Source organism: Peromyscus maniculatus, chromosome 7 (assembly GCF_049852395.1).
Source record: "Peromyscus maniculatus bairdii isolate BWxNUB_F1_BW_parent chromosome 7, HU_Pman_BW_mat_3.1, whole genome shotgun sequence".
Classification (NCBI taxonomy): Eukaryota; Metazoa; Chordata; class Mammalia; order Rodentia; family Cricetidae; genus Peromyscus; species Peromyscus maniculatus.
The window spans coordinates 108,470,644-108,482,936 of NC_134858.1; positions in this window are offsets into that span (position 1 = coordinate 108,470,644).

The following is a 12,293-nucleotide window of genomic DNA, read 5'->3' on the forward strand; positions in this document are numbered from 1 at the left end:
TTTACTTTAAAGTTAAAAAAAAAAAAATGTGTGTGTGTATCTACCCAGAGTCACTTGCCTGGACCTGTTTATTCTCTGTGTTTCAGGGCTTCCTGTTGCACGGGGAAGAGGAAGACATGTTTAGGGCAAGGCATTTTCTGCTCTCGCACAGTGCTGTTTGCATTACTGGCTGGCAAACTTGAAAGCATAGTTACAACTCTCACAGCTTAGGAGGAGCCTGGGTAATGACAGGGCAGACTGTCTTCCCAATTCAGCACGCCTCCACCCATGTTTGTGGGATTTGTTTTGCAAAATTTTGTATTTGTCACTTTTTCAGCTTCATTTCGAATGCTCCGGTTGGCTCAAGCTCTTTGCTAGTTCTTCCTCGGTGACCAGGGGGCCGACAGGAGAGGGAGACATGATGACAGAGAGAGAGTGGTCAGACTCTGTGCTGTGGCCTGGTCCCCTCTGTGCTTGGACCCCTGTGGAGCAGGAGCCCCTCCGTGGCAAGTGCCTTAGACAGAAAATGTAGTCAACTTTCCTGGTCACGGATTTGTTCTAGCAAAGACAGGAGGTGACCCTGACTTCCAGCCTGGAGCACTTAAGAGCTGGGTGGATTTTCTGTGCTGACTCCTCTCTCACTGCCTTGAGCTCAGAGGTCTCCAGCTAATGTGGAGATATTAGCATGAGAACTGCTTAAGATTTCCCTTTCCAAAACATAGAGCCAGGGGGTTCATGTCTGCAATCCCAGCTCTTTGGTGACTGAGGCAGGAGGATTGCTGAGATGTTGAGGCCACACTGGGCAACAGAGTGAGACACCAACACAAAACCTGGGATAACAATGCAGCTCTGTAGATAAAGTCCTTGCCTAACATTAAGGAAGCCAAGGGTCCCTTTCCCAACACCACGTAAGCCAGGGTCTGGCACATTCCTGTAATCTCAGGACCTGGAAAGTGCAGGCAGGAGAATCACAAGTTCAAGGTCATCTTCAGCAATGCAGCATGTTTGGGACCATCCTGGGCTAGAGACTCTCAAAATAAATACATGAATGCCATAAAAAATCAAAAATTCAAAATGAAAAACCACAAACACATGTTTGGGGCCGCCTTCCTTCTCCCTGGTGTTTTGCTCCGTTTCCATATGTTTCTGGAATGGAGGAGTCCTGTAAAGTCCTCAGCGAGAGCTAACATGTTACAAAAGCTGGCAGATTTGAAAGGAAGACAGATCCATGTGGTTAAATCCGTTGATGAGTCCCAGAATGACAAGCCAGGAGGGCCCGCCTTAGGAATTCATGTGTAGTGTGAAAATCAGTTCCCTTCACAGTTTAATACAATTAAGGTGTTCTTTTACACGCTATTTTCTGGGACTACAATCTATTCTTTATTCCTGTTCTCTGTTTGGATTTTCTCTTACACTATCCTTTTTCTGATTTCCACTCTAAAATAGACCCGTTTGGGAAAAGCCTATCAGTATTTTTGTATTTCCTCCTGTCGTTAGGTAAACCACACTAGTTAGTTCTACTGACTTGCCAGCTTCGTTGTAAAATGGGATGATAAGGCCAGTGAGATGTTCAGTGGGTGAAGTTACTTGTCCCGGGGTCTGACAACCTGAGTTCAATCCCTGGGACCCGCACGATGGAAGGAGAGAACCAACTCCTGCAAGTTGTCTTTCGACCTCTGCATGTGTGCTGTAGTGTGTGCACCCACACAGGTATACATGCACATACAAAGGACCTGAGTTCAATTCCCAGCACCCACATGGCAGCTCATAACTGTCTGTAACTCCAGTTCTAGGGGATCTGGCACAGACATACACGCAGGCAAAACCCCAGTGTACATAAAAATAAATAAATAAATCTGAGAGAGAGAGAGAGAGAGAGAGAGAGAGAGAGAGAGAGAGAGAGAGAGAGAGAGAATTTAATACAATTTGGGACTAGAGAGATGTCTCAGCAGTAAAGAGCACTGGCTGCTCTTCCAGAAGACATGGGTTCAATTCCCAGGACCTACAACTCTAACTCCAGTTCCAGGGGATCCAGTGACCTCTTCTGGCCTCCATGAGGCACTGAACACACATAGTGCACTGGCATGCAGACAAAACACACATATGCATAAGAAAATAATGTTCTTAAAAGAATGTTACTTTTTTAAAAAGTAACGAAATTTTAAAGTGGGCGTGGTAACATCTGTGAGAGATCAGGGAGCTATGATAGTAGGTCATTGATTTGTACTATTATTGTAGATAATAACTAACATCTATTAACTCTAGGGACTAAGCCCCACAGAGATCCTTTGACCTGAATACTATCACCGAACCCATCCTACAGACAAAAAAACAGAGGCACATATGAATCTTACCTGAGACTTCATTAGCGGTAAATGACAGACTGGGTTTTTTAAACCAATGGAGAGTCCAGCACTTAGAATTGACCCCCTTAGAGGCAAGCCCAGGATTTCTGTGTCTGCTCTTATACCTCTATATGCCGTCTGTTCCCTGCTGATAAGGCACCCAAAGAGAGGGACTGAGACTTCATGGAAAATTTCTGGGGTACCAAACAAAGTAAGGAAAGGCATGCCAGGCTCCAGGCAGGCAGAGCTGGAAGCGCACACAGGTTCTGTCCTGGGCTTGTTTTCTGTTTGAAGTTTTTGGAGTAGATTCACAGGACACGGCAAAGAAACACACAGAAACATGCGTGTTCTCCCCAGGTTCCCAGCTTCAGCACCATGCATAACTACAGCACTTTATTGAGACCAGGACCGTGACAAGGGTGTCACAGCCAGGTCTGCCTCTTCAGGTCGTACTGGGTCCACATGCTGTGCTACTTTATCCCATGTGTAGGTGTGTGCCTCTCCCTCCAGTGGAGATTAGCCCTGTCCCGTACCAAGGGTCTCTGTGTTGCCTTTTACCGTCACGGCCACCACCCTCCCTCCCTCCTTCCACAGTGTCTGGCAACCACTCATTTCTTCCTCGTCTGTAATTTTGCCATTTCCGAGTGCTGCCTAAATGGAACTGCTCAGCATGTGAGGCTGGCTTTTCCCACTCAGCGTCGTTTCCTGGGCACCCATCCTCCTCCATGCTGAGTGGGCCGCATGGGGGACTGTGCCTTGGTGTAGTCATCCACTCGAGGAAGGGTGTTCTGGATGATTCTGGTTTGGCGCCATTACCAATAAAGCTGCTAGGGACATTCAAGTTCAGTTCTCTGTGTGAGTGAGAGTTCATTCCTCCAGGATGCTGGGTCACATGGTCAGCACATGCCGAAGGTTTTAGGAAGCCATGAACTCTTCTCCAGAGTGCTGGCACCGTTTTACGTTCCCATCCTACACTGAATCTATTTAATGTCTTTTTTGCTTCTCAGGCCTTTTTTTTTTCCCCTAAAGAAGATTTTTGGAGCCAGGGTCTCACTTTAACCAATTATGAGTCTCTGTATGAACTGCTGCCCATGGCAGAGAGAAGTTTCTTTGGCCAAGGTTGAGGCAGCGCTGACCTGTGGGTATAAACAGAAATATTTAGAAGGTGGTTTGACAACAAGTCCATTTCATTTAGCAAACCAATAGTAGTCGGTGTCCCCCACCCCCACCCCACCCCCGACACACCCCCAGGGCCAGCGATCTCTTGAACCACAGACTTGACCAGGCTTGCAGTAGCGGCCATGAATCCCCCCGGGGAGCAGGCCCCAAATCCAAGCCAAGAGCTATGGGTTACCCCGAAATCCTTGTGCCATGATTACATCAACGGACCCACCTTGCCTCGCAGGCAGATATTCAAAAATAATTTCACACAAGAGAGGTCCTCTCCCTTCCTTCTTTCTCTCTCCCTCCCCCTCCCTTCTCCTTACTTTTTTTTTTCCCCTCATTCCTGACACTGACATTTTTTAAAGGTCTCAGGCCAGTGTTCTTAGAGTGCTTCTCAAATCGCTTATGCTTGATGTGTCCTCATGGTCAGAAGCAGCCTAGGAGAGACTTGGTTATCAGTGTCATGGAGATGACATTGTTTTTGGCTCCAATGTCTTAGCATGAGTGTTCTGGTTTGTCTTCTGTTGCTGTGATAAATACCCTGACCAAAAGCAACTTGGAGAAGAAAGAACGTATAGAAAGATCTTATTTTATCTTTTTGTTTGTTTGTTTGTTGTTTTTTGAGGCAGGGTTTCTCTTTGTAACAGTCCTGGCTGTCCTGGAACTCACTCTGTAGACCAGGCTGGCCTCGAACTCACAGAGACCCTCCTACCTCTGCCTCCCGAGTCCTGGGATCAAAAGCGTGTGCCACCACAGCCTGCTCTCCAGCTTATTTTTGAGGCAGGGTCTCTTACTGGACCTGGAGCTCATTGATTTGTCAAGACTAGCTAGTCAGCCAGCTCCAAGGATCTTCCTGTCTCTGCCTCTGCAGACTGGGATTCCATGTGTGGGTCTGCAAGGCCAGCTTTTGTACATGGGGACCCACACTAACATACTTACATTTGCATGGGACTTAGCCTGCTCCCCAGCTCTTGTTAGTTGGTATGGTACAGCATAGAAGAGTTACTTCTATCCATACTATGTCGTTACCTGAATAGCAATCTATTTATTATGAGCATGGCATCAAAAACTACTACTTTATTTAATGAGTTACTATCATTACTATGAAAATTTAGTTCCAATGTTCAGCTTGTCCCAGATGTGGCCTGTAAGAGCCACCCACACCGGCTTCCCTTGGTCCTGTGATGTATCTCCATTGTCCTTTGAGTACTTCCTTCTCTCAACGGGAGATGCTCCGGTTTCATGTTGCATGCCATAGACGGTCCCTGCCATCAGCCACTTCTCCAAGGAGAAAAGGTGTTGTTCAGTCCATCCTGGTGTTGCCCGGCTGCTGCAGTAGAGGTGAGTGTCACAGCTTCCAGCTAATGTGTCGTCCATCTCCTGCATTTTTAGATGAGAGCCATGGGGCGATGCAGAGTTTTCTGATGCCCTAGTGGTTTCTATTCACATGTACTGTTGAAGCAGCCCAACTTTGTGGATGTGGGGTGAGTTCAAAGTTCCATAGACTCTCTTCTCAGACTCTGCCTAGCCAAGTACAGCGGCTGCAAGAGGCTGGTGGCTGACAGAGCTCTTGGAGGCAGGGTGGAAGCAGATGCTACAGTCTCTTGAGATGCCCAGCAGGCAGGCCATTTGGAAATAAAGCTGCTCTGGCTGCCAGCAGAGCTCCCGTCTCAGAGGGGACCCCGGCAGATGGCGACACGCCCGTTATCGCTGGCATTAATGCTGCAGTTGCTCTTCCTTCTTGGAAATAAAGGGTTTATTCAGCTTCAATTTGTTACCATGGGCTGTCGCAAAATGATGAAGGAAAATTCAAGAGACTGCCAGGGGACAGTTGGAGTTGAAAACATTTGCATTCATCACAGCAGATGCTCTTGGCTACAAGAACAGTTTTTAGATGTGATGGCGACAGGGGAAAAGAAATAAATAGTAGGGACAGAGGACTGCCCCCATGGGAGACAACAACCAGGCTCAAAAATACCCCTCCGCCAAACGGGCCAAGCAAAACAGCCAGTGAGACAGGCCTGCACCCAGAATGCTAACCATCAAGAATGGATTCCATTCCAGGAAAGTGACAACCTGGCTCAGCCAGCGATTCACAGACAAGACTGTGAGGTAGCCATTTGTAAGGAAGGGGGCTGCCTCACCAAGTCTGCCGACTGAGTACAAGCTCAGGTCACGTGTCACTGGCCACAGAGGCCCAGCAAGAAACACAATTGCAGCCCAGTCTGTAGATGCAGCAGAGCCCAGGAAGGGCTATCTCTGGCTTTTGTGGTGGGGCTCGGAACAGCTCCTCATCTGAGGAAGATGTTTTCGCTCGCTGTTAATATGCAAGAACTGACTCTCGGCCATACTTAGATCTGCCATAGGAAAGTTCAAAATCCATAAGGCAGGAATCAGGCAGGGAGGGGGCAGCACACCTCTCCAGGGTCTCTGCTGCTTAGTGATGTCATGGGTTTTGTTGTTGTTCTCTTGAGACAGGGTCTCTTGGAGCTCAGGCTGGCTTTGAACTTGGTACTGTCGCCAAGAATGCCCTTGGACTTCTGATACCCTTGTTTTTACCTCTTAAGTGTTGGGATTATAGGCAAGTGTCATTATGAACCCAAGGTTTTATGCATGCTGAACAAGTACTCTACCAACTGAGCTACATCCCCAGTCCTGATAATGTTGGTTTTGTGACAACTGAACTATTTACATGGAGCACATGGCATCCCAGGCTTCACTTGGCTGCTTTTTGGGAGAGGCTGACCATAGCAGGATAGGCCTTCCCAGAGCTGGGAGCACAGGCCTTCCTATTGCTTGACAACAGTCCTTTCTACAGTTCCATGGGGTGGGCTCCATTTCCTCCAGGACGTCACGATGCTTTACATAGGACTTATCAGCCCTTCATTTCCTCATAGTCAGAGAGGATGTGAAATATGTAGGATAGTATGTGTGAACTTTATGAAAGAACAGTAGAAAGATGGCATGCTTCAGTGTAAACCTGGGGGGTAGGGTGTTTTGAATCTGAAATCTCTCTCAGACTCATGTTCTGCACACTTGTTCTCCGGGCACTACGAGATTTGGGGAGGCTGTGGCACCTTCAGGAGGTGGGGTGTAGCTGGCAGAAATTAGTCACCTGGGGCCACTGGCATAAACTTTTTTATGCCTTCCCTGCCATGGTGGATAAAACCCTTCCAAATCTTGAGCAGGGTCAGTGAGGTGACTCGGTGGGTAAAGGCACTTACAGCCTAGCTTGATGGCCTAGTTCAGTCCCTGGGACACACGTAGTGGAGGGAGGGAGCCAGCTCACCAGAGTTGTCCTCAGACCTGAGGCAGGTATGCTTTTCACACCCTAAAATAAATGAATAATTGATTAAATAAATCAATAAATGTCAAAAATTATAAGCCCAAATTAATCTTTCTTAGTCTGTGTCGGATAATTTGACTGTAGCACTATGGATGTAACTTACCTGCTTCAGCTGTGAAGAGTGTGCTGAGAATGGAGGCCTGTGGAGGGGAACAGGCCCAAGGGAGCTGGGCCTCTGGGGTAGAGGCCAGACAGAGCTTGACAGAGAGCTGAGACAGCATGAGTGACCTACATGCTCCACTTCCCCTGCCTACTCAAGACCCCACAACACAACTGTGGGGCCTGGAGATTCTGTAAGAAGGTGACTTGACGAAGCCTTCCTCTGAGTCTGTTAGTGCCTCTCAGTGGCCTGAGAAGATGAGGGCCGGGGCATGGTGTACGAATCTGTAGGGAATTGGAAGTCCAGGCTCCTGGTGACTTCTTGAAAGACCCCGTTGAAAATTGACAAAGGACAAGAGTTATAATTGATGGGGTTGGATTTGTATGACTCTTGGCCTGACCTTTTCCAAGTCTTCTATAAATCTGATCCATATTCGATTACCTCTGGATAAGCAGCAGCCCCTGCCTGGCTGCTGAAGCAGCCACAGTTAGTAAGCTGCCTGGATTACACTAGCCTGCCTTCTGGAGTCTTCCAGGTCATTCCCTGAGGAAAAATGAGAGCAGGGAGATTCTTTGGCAGAACTTTTGGGAGGATTATTTTGGGCGAGTGACTTTTGAGGTCTCTCCAGACACTCCAAATGAATCCTCTGAAGCCACTCAGGTCAGCCCAAGCCTGTCAATGGGATCCAAGGGACACAGCTGCCCACATAGCAGCCCCTGGCCAGCCTGATGCTGGCTGTATAGAGAAGGGGGTGGAGCAGAGGGACCATGAGGTTGGAGTCTTTATCTACGGTCCCTGAGAGTGAGTGAGCAAAGCTTGTGAGGTCACCGCATGACTGATACACTCTGTGTTTGTGTGTGACTGTGTACTTGACCACCCCTGATGCTGGACACGGGGGTGCCAGCAGCTGAATGTGAGGAACTTTCACTGCCCCCATCTCTCTAGGGCCCTCTGGGGTCAACCTTCTCCCCACTGCAATCCCAGAGGCCCAACCCCCTCCTGGTCTGTGGTGTTGACTGATGAACAAGCCCCACCCCACCCCCCAGCGGGGCAGTGAGTCCAGAGGCTTGGCTAAGGCTGGGATCTGTTGGGGCGTGGCCTTGGAAACCCACTGGTGTGTGAAACAAGGTCACGTCCAGTTTCCACACTCTTCTTTCAGAGAGAGTTCTTCTCGAGGACCACGGGGAACATGAATGGATGCCACGTAATTTGCAGATCCTTCTGAACCCACACATGTCTTTGTTTATACAGCCATGTGTGCTATACATGGCTGTACACACACAGCAGTTCCTTAAGACGGAAGTCCATAGCTTCCTTAAATCCTCAAAAGGTTGAGCATCAACATGTACAAGCATGTGTTCTACACGAAGGACATTCTTGGGTGTGTGTGCAGTGCATGTGTGTACAGGCTGTACACATGTATAGGTGGAGGCCAGAGGTCAGCCTTCTTTGTTGTTCCTCATGTGCTGGCCACATTGTTGTTGTTTTTTAAACAAAACATCGTTTCTCACTTGCCTGGAGCTTGCCCATTAAGGTAAGCTGCCTGGCCACCAAGCTCTAGTGACCTGCCTGTCTCTGTCCGTAGCACTGGGATTTCAAGTGTGTGTCACCACACCCAGCTTTTTTACATGGGTTTGGGGCACAAGCCGAGGCCCCTCATGCTTGCATGGCGCCAAATTCCCGACTGAACCATCTCTCTAGCCCAAGGAAGAGGTCCCTGGATAAAAGTATCTGCATCCGAGCCTGACAGCCTGAGTTCAAGCCCTGGGACCCACATGGAGCTCCAGCTGGAAAAGGGAAAGGCTGAAGCCCTGGGAGCACCCAGAGAAAGTTCTTGTCTCCTGGAGAAAGAAAGACTTTTCTCATGAGATGACCTTGCAGGGCAGACTTAGACAGTAGAGAGTAGTCTACTTAGAGAGTAGACAATGGGGGACAGGGGACCATACTTTGCATGTGTGTGTGTGTGTGTGTGTGTGTGTCTGTCTGTCTGTCTGTCTGTCTGTCTATATAAATGCTACCCTCATGTTAGGACCCCCAGAAGATGAACTTGGGGCAGTTCCTAGACAGTTCCTAGATCTCTTTCTCCTTCTTAGTGTGGCCACATTAAACAAATCTCCCTTTTCTGCTTTTCCCTATTAATATGGCTCCTTTAATTGGGTTACTGAGGACAAGTGACCAAGCCCAGCTTATTGAGGCATGAGCTGCGACTTCTAAGTCCAATAAGGTGTTGACGGGAAAGCTATAAAGAGAAGGTCAATGATAAGGGATAGGTCAAAAGGAGACCTTTTTGTGTAAGGAGCAACAGTTTGGGGGTTGAGCAAGGTCCGGAGAGAGCACTAATTTGGTTGTTGTAAGGACATGGCTGAGCTTCAAGAGAGCCAGGCAGTGGCCATTGCTGTGATCCAGGGAAGAAGGCCCCAGCTGATGGGTCGTAGCATCAGACAGTGAGGCCCTGGTTGTCTGGTGAGGTCCTGGTTGCCCTGGAGTTTGGGTCAGAGAGTCTTTACACACTACAGAGTGAGGGGTTAGTCTCAGTTCAGCCGGCGTCACTAAAAGACAGGGAACGTGAGAAGCGCCAACACCTCCTGAGGCTGTTGAGCAGGCCTGAGTCTCTGGAACACCAGATGACTCATAATGGAGTCCAGGTACTGGAGACGCTCTCATTTGGCGCCAAAGCGTTGCCTGCGTCCCGCCCTCTGTCTGCAGACACACGGCCTGAACATACTGCGCCTCCTGTACACCCTCCATTCGGACGGATCGGACAGTGACTTGATATGGCCTTAGCTGATTGGATAATCATATAGGCCAGTGAACATACACGTTCAACCAGATCTGCCCCTCGATGTTGGTCCCTGAGTCTCCTTTCGGGAAACTCGTCGTGACTCTGCCTCCCTTCCCCCTCCCCCACTGAGCCGCTGGTGAGAGGGAGCAAAAACCTCACGCAGTCTGGAATTTGGACTGGGTGTGGCAAGGGCATGAAGAAATGACAGACGCCCAGACACACGTACAGAAAAGCTGGGTCAGGTGGCTGTGCAGGCTGTGGTGGAGCTGAACCTACCACTGTGCACCTGCAACCTCAGTGTGTTTAGTCTACACAGCATGGTGGGAGGGGCTGGCTACCCTGGGTAGGAGGGCTCTGTGGGTGACCTGTAAACATCCAGGAGGAGCCGCGGTTGTTAGTCTTTGCACACACTGCCCCCTAGGTCACACTCAGACTCCTGAGGAAGGCTTGGCCGTCCCTCCGAGCTTCCTCTAGGGAAGGCTTTGCCACTCCCATGAGGCTGAGACATGGCGGTGCTCAACTTGTGGCACGAAGATGCCCGGAATCCGTAGAAGCTGCGAGATTGCCCGGTATGGCTTCCAGCTGGATTGTTGGGTTCTGGTCGGAGTCTTCAGATGGCACCTGAGAGTGACCTTCGCTAGATATACTGGCTGCCTCCCCACTTTCACAGGATTTCAGTCTGTAAAAGGAAACTGGATTAGTGCAGAATTGACATTCTCGGGGTCAGAGAAAGAGGGGGATTCATCTGACCTTCCCAGTAATCCTGGCTCTGTTTTGGGTCAACTTCCACCCTGAAGTTGACTGATTGACAGTGATGTTATGATAGAATCATGGGCCTTAAAAATTGTGCGGGGGTTGTGATACCGAAGAAAAGTATTTCTTTTAAGATTTTCTCAATTTCATTTTATGTGTATTGTTCTTTAGCTTGCCTGTAGGTGTGTGAGCCAGTGGCTACAGAGGCCAGATATCATCAGATCCCCTGGAACTGGAGTTACAGATGGTTTGTAAGTCATCGTGGGAGTCCCACGCAGGTCCTCAGGCAGAGCAGCAGGTGCTCTTAACCACTGAGTCATCTCTCCGGTCCCAATGCGGTCTTAAGAAGCACGTTCATTTGCTCTTCTTCTTCAGGAGCTCCCCCTGCAGGTCATCCAAGTGTTGCAGGGATCCCTGGGTGTGGAGGAATCCTTTTCTTGGCTCAGATGGCTTGCGTCAGAGAACCAGCCCTGGAAGCTCCCTGGCCACTTAAGTCACTCCATGTCAGTGGCTCCCAGGTGTGCCGTCTCATGATCCTGAAGAAGGACAAGAGAGGACAGAAGGGCCGCCGCAATTCTACTGCGGTGGAGGAGCAGCTTCTAGGGCTTGAAAGGGGGAGGCACAGACCTGTGGTGCCAACCTGGCCTTGCCTGGGTCCTTTTTATACCTGCACTTAAGCCTGATGCTTGAGCCTGCAAAGCTAAATTTATGGGCATGGATATTCTTAAACAGAAGCTGTGCCCTCAAAGCCCAGTCCAGTCCTCACAAGCGGGAAGGGCGGGGGCTCCCGAGCTCATGTAAATTCACAGCATTTGAGTTAAACTCCGCTTATCTTATTTTATTTTATTTTTTTATAGCTTTGGGGCCCAGTGTCTGTGTTCACGGCCTGTGCAGGTTCCCCGGACCCTCTGCTGGTTCGCAGATGTTTCCGTCTGAGATGGGCTTATGGCTGTATTGAACCTCACGCTCCCACCTGGCTACTTAAAAAGGCGGCTTGCCGGGCAGTGGTGGCACACACCTTTAATCCCAGCACTTGGGAGGCAGAGGAAGGCGGATCTCTGTGAGTTCGAGGCCAGCCTGGTCTACAGACTGAGTTCCAGGACAGGCTCCAAAACTACACAGAGAGAAAAAAAAAAAAAAAAAAAAAAAAAAAGGCAGGCTGCAGGGCCTGGGGAGCCTGCTCAGATGTCAAGAGCTCTTCCTGCTCTTCCAGAGCATCCGGAGTGGTTCATAACTGCCTGTAACTCCAGACCAGGGGCTCTGACGCCCTCTTCTGGACTCGAAGGGCCCCTGCACTCACATGGGCACCCCCTCCCCACATCCAAATGATTAAAAACAAAGCAAACCTTGAGGCCGGAGAGATGGTACAGAGGTTAGGAGCAGTTGTGGCTTTTGCATAGGACACGGGTTCAGTTCCCAGCACCCACTTGGCAGCTCACAACCACCTGTGACAGTGCTGCCCTCTTCTGGCCTCCTTGGGCGTTGCACACACTGCACAGACACACACATATAAAATGATAAAGGAATCTTTAAGAAAAATAAATACATCTAAAAAAACCAAACCAGCTGGGCAGTGATGGCACACGCCTTTAATCCCAGCACTCAGGAGGCAAAGGCAGGTGGGTCTCCGAGTTCCAGGCCAGGCTGGTCTACAAGGTGAGTTCCAAGACAGCCAGGACAGCCAGGGCTACACAGAGAAACCCTGTCACGAGAAACCAAGACAATGAAAAGAGCAGGGCACTACATTAGTCCTATCCCGTCAGCGTTAACCTTCTCTGTTCAGGGAGCCGCTGCTTTCGTTTGGCTGGACGGCCCCTCTGACTG